Here is a 7,139-nt window from a genome sequence, read left to right on the forward strand (position 1 = left end):
CCCACTGTTCCTTCAGTGGGCTGGTTTCAGTCATTATGCAAATGTCCTGTTTATAAGATTGAAACCTGCAGTCAGCTGAGACTGAAGAAGTCACTTGGATGAGTGACGAAACGTTTCTCCCACTGAAAACATCCAGATGAACAGAATCAACTTTTTGGGGTATATGTAATATATATATTAGATTGTATATTATATTGTTGGTTTATACACTTTTGTGTATGTATGTATATATGCATACCAGCTCGGACGTCGCCCGGATCAACTACTGGAACAAGAAGGCATTGGTGGGCAAGAGATGAAAATAGGGCGTTGTTGGAATGCTGCTATACAAGAAACCCTGGCAGAAGGGGTTACATGAATAGGATGAGGGACCTATGGAATACCCTGCTATCACTTCCAACATAAATGAAGACCGAAAACTGACTTTTTTAGGGTTACTGAAGTTGGGCTAACTGGTATATAATGATGTGCTACGTGATCGCTAGCGACAGAGCTACGTTATCATAACATAAACACAGTGAAGCTGGAGGATGAATGCTAACTTTTTTTCACTCGATAAAAGTTAACGGAAGGGTTCCTGATGGTTAGGGACAAATGCAATTGCATGGCAGGATGCTGTAACAGACCAGACTTCAGTCAGGAGAACAACTGAGATAATCCATCCACAATACAAGGTTAGTCATTAACATACGGCAACAACATGGGAATAGAGCAGCTTGCGAGAGAATTCAGCATTAATGAATCAATGGTACAGAAGTGGAGGAAGCAAGAAGAATGAGTTGAGTAAAGTTTGGCTTAGCTGACTGTTTTGTTGCACTTAATGCCTTTTGTATGAAAACAGACCCATTCATTGACTGGGTACAAAAATGAACAACAGTTCCATACAGTAGATGCCCTTTGTGCAGCCATCTTCACCACTTTGAGAAATGTTCCCACTCACCTCATGGAAACGCTTACATCAAACATGCTGCAACAAATTTTGGAAGTGATCAACAATAGGGATGGGTATCAAAAACCGGTTCTTGTTGAGAACCGGTTCCCACTGTTTCAATTCCTTGGAATTGTTTGCCATTGTTGCAAACGATTCCTTTATCGATTCCAGTCGCCCCGAATGACGTCACCACATTGTGGAATGTCATTTACCTGGCAGGAAACATGGCGCCTAAGCGGCTCAAACGCTCAAAAGTTTGATTATACTTTACGAGAACGGATGACAACAGGGCAACTTGCAATACTTGCAAAGTAGATGTTTAATTTAAGGGAGGAGACACTACGAATATGCAAAAGCATTTGCTCACAAAACACACGATGACCTTAAATGAATGTCATGTTTTTAATTCCGCTCCGGACTCGTGAATCTCAACCCAGCAGCAGCGGTAACTTTTGTACGTCCTTTCCCGTTAATGCGGCAGGTAAATAATCAGCTAACAGTGCATATTATGTTAGCGCGATCTGCCTTATTACAAAACCTGCCATTACTGTGCATTTAGGTGACCATGATGAGAGAGACAGACAGAGTCTGGCTGGCTCAGATGCTGGCAGTTATCGCTGCAGTCTACTGAGTTCATGTTTGGAACTTTGATTTTTGTTTTGGGGGGTTTATGGGTTTTTTTGGAGGTGAACTTTTGATCAGCTTTAAAACGACCTGTTTCAGTTTAAGCGTTGTTTTCAATAAATTACATGCTTAAAAAATGTTTTGCCTCACTCCCATTTCTTCTTGTTGCATGTTGAAGCTGTACTTGGAACCTTGTTAAGATCCAACCATGGAAAATGTCATGGTGCTGGGTCGTTGACCCAGCGTTTTGGGTTTTATATGATTATTTTCCTCTGTGCTAGTTTATTCTGATTTTGGTATCCTGTGTCCTCCCCTTGTGCCTGGTTTATGTCTCTGAGTTCATGTTTTGGATTTCCTGTTTTATTCTAAGGGTCTGTGTCTGTGGTCATTGTGTTCAGCTTGTATCCTCCAGTCATTATGTGTATTAGAATCAGCTGTGTCTCCCACCTGTATGTCATTTCCTGGTCTCCTTGTGTTTGTATATATAGTGGGTGTCGGTCTGCGTTTTTTGTTGGCTCGTCTGTGTTCCATGGCGTCCTGTTCGTTACTCTGCGGCTCGCTGCATTTCACCCCGCTTCATGATGGTTTCAAGTTTGCCCTTTAGTTTTTCCCAGTTTAGGTTCCCTTCAATAATTTCTCATGGTCTGTTACCTGTTTTTGCCACTGCCACTTTGTAAATAAACATCACACTTCATCAGTCTGCTGCCTGAATTTTGGGCCCTTTTCCTTCAACACCACGCGGCTCGCATCGGCAGCCGTGACAGTAAATACGATTTTTCTTGCCATTTTTCAAATGGTCTTAAACCTTTGATGGGGACTGTATCTAAATACAGCACTGTGCTGGAAAAGTGTGCCTTCACATTTCTGTATGTTGCTAGAAAAATGAGAGGAAGGTATTGAGATTAATTGAAACATGAGCAAACATACATGGAAATCCAGCATATAAGGTAAAAAAACAAAAAAACAGTTTGTATAATTCTAACGAGCCTGAAAGTCAGTATTTGGTGTGACCACCTTTATTCTTCAGCACAGTCTCTTAGACAGCTGTCTTGTAATTTCTTTAAGTAGTCTTCAGGAATAGTTCTCCAGGCTTTTTGAAGGACATGCAAAGCTCTTCTTTGGATGTTTCTGACTTTTGCTCTGTTCTCTGTCAAATATTTTAAAAATATAAAAGAGGTAGCTTAAGAGGTTTGCACAGCATTGCATATGGTAACAGTGAGAGAATAAAATATTTTTTTCCAACTTAAGTACTACTTTAAATGAGGGAAGTCAATGATAAGTAGATAATCAGCGCTATGTGAAGTCAGTGAAGAATGATATGTTTTAGCACCATGGACAGCTGCAGCATCTCTACTATTCTTTACTGCTTGAAAAACAATACCAAGCTGGAAGGAATAAAGGATATTTTATACTAAATATTTACATTGCATGTACATTTTTCCTACCTGGAGTTGTATAAAATTGTGATAAAAAATAGGAAATATTTGGTTAAAGCAGCTTTCATACTGAGAAAATGATGAGGAGTTGGAGAGAGCAGAGCAAATGACTGAAAGCTAGTAATTATTGAAGAAATCCTAATGCTCTGATTCCTGCAGGCTACTCTCAGACTGCAAGAAAAAGAGTGAAGATGGGGACATCCAAAACTACATGAAAAATGACAATAACGCCCTAAAGACTGTCAAGATTTTAAATTAAAATTTTCTCTGTTATTGTTACCTGGACATATATTGCTATAATCTCACTCCAAATTAATATTTGAATGGAACAAAATTTCCCTAAACATGAATATGATTTACAGATGGGGCTTTGCCTATCAGCATTACACCTTCAGCAAATTAAAAGTTTTTATTAACTTACTCATGAGATGATTGAAAAAGCCTTGCAGACTTAATATCACATTTTTAGCAGCGACCTGCTAATTAATTCAGAAGGTATGCCTCACAGTCGGAACGATTATGTAACGCAATGATGAAAGATGCAATATCTCCCAAGTTATTACATCTTTAGGTTGCAGAGGTGGGAAATAAATACCATAAATAAATGTCTTCATGTAGTATGACAAGAAGTAGTGAAAGTGGTTAAACCTGGGCTATAGTTTTCTACTCTGTCCAACATATCCTGTCTGAATCTTTTGAAGTCCAGGTAAGTATAACTGTAACAAACACACAAGACTGGAAAATATTCTGTGGTTACTACTGTAACCCCAGTTCCACCCACAGTGGGTGCTTCACATAGTGAGAGACTGAATGAGGTTTGAAATACAACTCCAAATCTTTATTGAGCTATTCAGTAGTTGCACAATAGGTAGGCAGGCAGCCTGGCAAACGGAGTGGGTAAAGCCCATGAAAAGGAAGATTCTCATCTTGGATGTGCAGCTGGCAAATCTGCAACAACTGTGTGATGCTATCATGCATGTTTCTGTCCTGGCTCCCTTCCCTCACCCGTAGGGTTGCCAACCGTCCCTTAAAATACGGAATCATCCCGTATTTCGAAACAAAAGTACACGTCCCGTATTGAGCTAATAAGGGACGCACTTTGTCCCGTAATACAGTGAGAATCAAAAGTAGTCTATAAATGTTAATGGAATTAACACTTTGTTTGAAAACATAATTCCCAGCCCCTCTCCTGCTTTGTGACCAATGAGCTGACAGCACACTTATGACAATTCGAGTATGACAATTCAGATTACCGCTTATCTCATTGGTCGAGGAAAGGTCGCTTGCGGAGAAAATACCGGAAGACAACAGATGACCACAACAACACGCATGGCCAACAGGGAAACAAACACACTGCAGTGCAAGTCTCGGATGACAGTACACCTAATGCTGGGCGGACACTGTGCGATTTTTTCAGTCACGTTATTCAGCTCCTGCTCAAACTGCACGATTGACTCACAGGGGTTAGAAGTTCGTAGGTCACGATGCAGGGTCTCACACTATACCGCCCGATGCTCTGATGCGACCTGAGTGCTCACACTGTGCCTCCATAAAATGAACGTTATAACAGAAAATCTGTCGCTTGGTCTCTCTGTCTTTCACTCACACAGACACACCACCACCATCAACTTTGCTAAATTGCTAATGAAAAACATTGATCAGGCAGCTGTGATTGAGCAGCAATGTAAATCCAACTATTTTCACGGTTGTTGTGGTCGTGATAATTTTGTGATGCCACATCGAAAAGGCTCGGATGAGCTTTCCAAAGTTCTACAAGTTGTGCCTCCATCGCTTGTGTCCAGATCACACACAGCACTGCCGTGCTGCTCCGTCTTTTTCACCGACGTTTACGTGTTTGCGCGTGAGCAGTGTGAGCGCCTGTGGTAACACCCTCACGAGCGATTGATGATCGGGAGCTGGTCGTGAGGTGTTACAGTTTTTTTCTGAATGCTTAAACCCTAACTGTGATTCCTGTAGCACAATCTCTAAAACTATTCAGACTTATAGCAAAACCACTCACTGAGTTTGCAAAACTAAAAGCACAAAAACTGCTTTGCACTCAGTTTGTAACACACACTTTGCAAAACTGTAGGCACAATTCACTGCACAACACTCAATTACCAAATTTCCAACACACTCCTAGCAAAAGTATACACATGTATGGCTATCATTAACACTAATTTGCCAACTGTCTGGCACACTTTCACATGTGAAAACTTTTTTAGATAATTAGTTCACTTTGCAATCAGCCTAAGCACTACAATACAGGTAAGCTGTGTGTGCGGAGTACAATGGAGGGAGCAGAAAGAGTGAGAAGTAGAGGAGGCCGAGGAAGAGGACGTGGAGGTGAAGAAGTAGGATGAAGAGGATGACAAGGACAAGGAGGAGCAAGAGGAAGACGAGGAGGGGGGAGAGGAAGATGAGGAGGGGGGAGAGGAAGGGTAGGAAGAGTAAGAAATAGAATTGCTGATGACATCAGAGCTACAATAGTGGACCATGTAATCAACCGTGGAATGACCCTGAGGGTAGCTGGCCAACGGGTCCAGCCTAACTCGAGCCGCTACACTGTAGCAAGTACCATAAGGACATCTTGAAATGAGAATCGGTGAGTATAGTCACTTCGCACAAAGATTTGTAGCACTGCCATATGCCAATGAGAAACACACCAATACCATTGATGTAAAAATACTGAAATTGTTACTTTACAGAATTGCTAGATGACCAGATGCTGGGGGCAGAGGAAGCATGTTCACTGCAGACCAAGTAACCCATATAGTCATTATGGCGATTGCAAATAATCCTATACTTGGAAATGAACACTTGTGTTTGTTTTGATGTGTTTGAATAAACACCAGTACTTGAAGTTTGGATCCCTCTAAGCATTTCTTCATCAACATTGGCTGGTGAGCACTACGTCCACACTAGCCCTGATAGATTTGAAAAAGGCGTTTTCGTCTGAAAACGCTCCACGTCAGCGTTTTCAGTCGTCTTCACAGTTAAAAGTTTCCAGTCCTGCGCATGTGCAAAAGCGAGTGAGAATTAAAGAATTTTAAGAAAAGCTATCTGGAGCATGTACAAACTGATAATAATCTTCTTTAGGGCTGTCAAAATTGAGAGCAATCAAAACAACTGCTATACAATGCCCTCCGCAATCTTTGTTTAATTTGTCACATGACTAAAATGCATCATTGTTTTAGAAAGTCTGCGTTTTCGAGTGTCCATACTGCGACGGGGCAGTTCTGTTTTGAAATGTATGCGTTTACGAGAGCGTTTTCAAAACGCTGCGTTTTTCCTTGAGGATAACGCTGTCTCAGTGTGGATGGGAGGCCAAAACGGAGAGAAAACGATACGTTTTCAAACGAAAACGCATTAGTGTGGGCTACGTCCACGGGTATTTTTGAAAACTGAGATTTTCCGTTTTCGTTTTTTAAAAAAAAATCCTGCCCAGACATAAACGCAAAAACGAAGGAAAACGCTGCTAGGAACTAGTGATGGGATTTCCGGCTCTTTTTAGAGAACCGGCTCTTTATATGTTTATATATAAATATATGCGGTGGCCCCTAGAGACAAAACACGTACAAACTCCAAAAAGCACATACAAACTCCAAAACACATTTCTAGCATGAACTGAACTTCCAAAACAGAACTACCTAGATCACTTAAATTACACAATTGAAAGCATGAAAGCATATGTGTATTGTTTGTGTATTTATACGCAAGCATTCATATATAGTAAAATAATTAAAAAAAAATTCATTTACCTGTTACTACCACACACCAAATCCGGTCGTTGGTACTTGCTGGCTTGTGTAGCCACTAGGTAACAAAAGCTCAACACAGTGCCTAGCATCCTGGAGCACTCCTGTTGTGTTTTGTACGTGTTTTGAGTTTTTATGTGCTTCTGAGTTTTTACGTGTTTTGGAGTTTGTACGTGCTTCGGAGTTTGTACGTGTTTTTACGTGTTTTGGAGTTTGTACGTGTTTTGGAGTTTGTACGTGATTCAGGGTTTGTACGTGCTTTGTCTGTAGGGGCCACCGTAAATATACTTTTATTTATTCACTCCACATAAAATGTAATAAATAAATCATATAATACAAAAATTTACTAGTCACATTTCAACTTTTAACTATTTAAATATTCAGCTTTTT

This window comes from Astatotilapia calliptera, chromosome 23 (assembly GCF_900246225.1).
Source record: "Astatotilapia calliptera chromosome 23, fAstCal1.2, whole genome shotgun sequence".
Lineage (NCBI taxonomy): Eukaryota > Metazoa > Chordata > Actinopteri > Cichliformes > Cichlidae > Astatotilapia > Astatotilapia calliptera.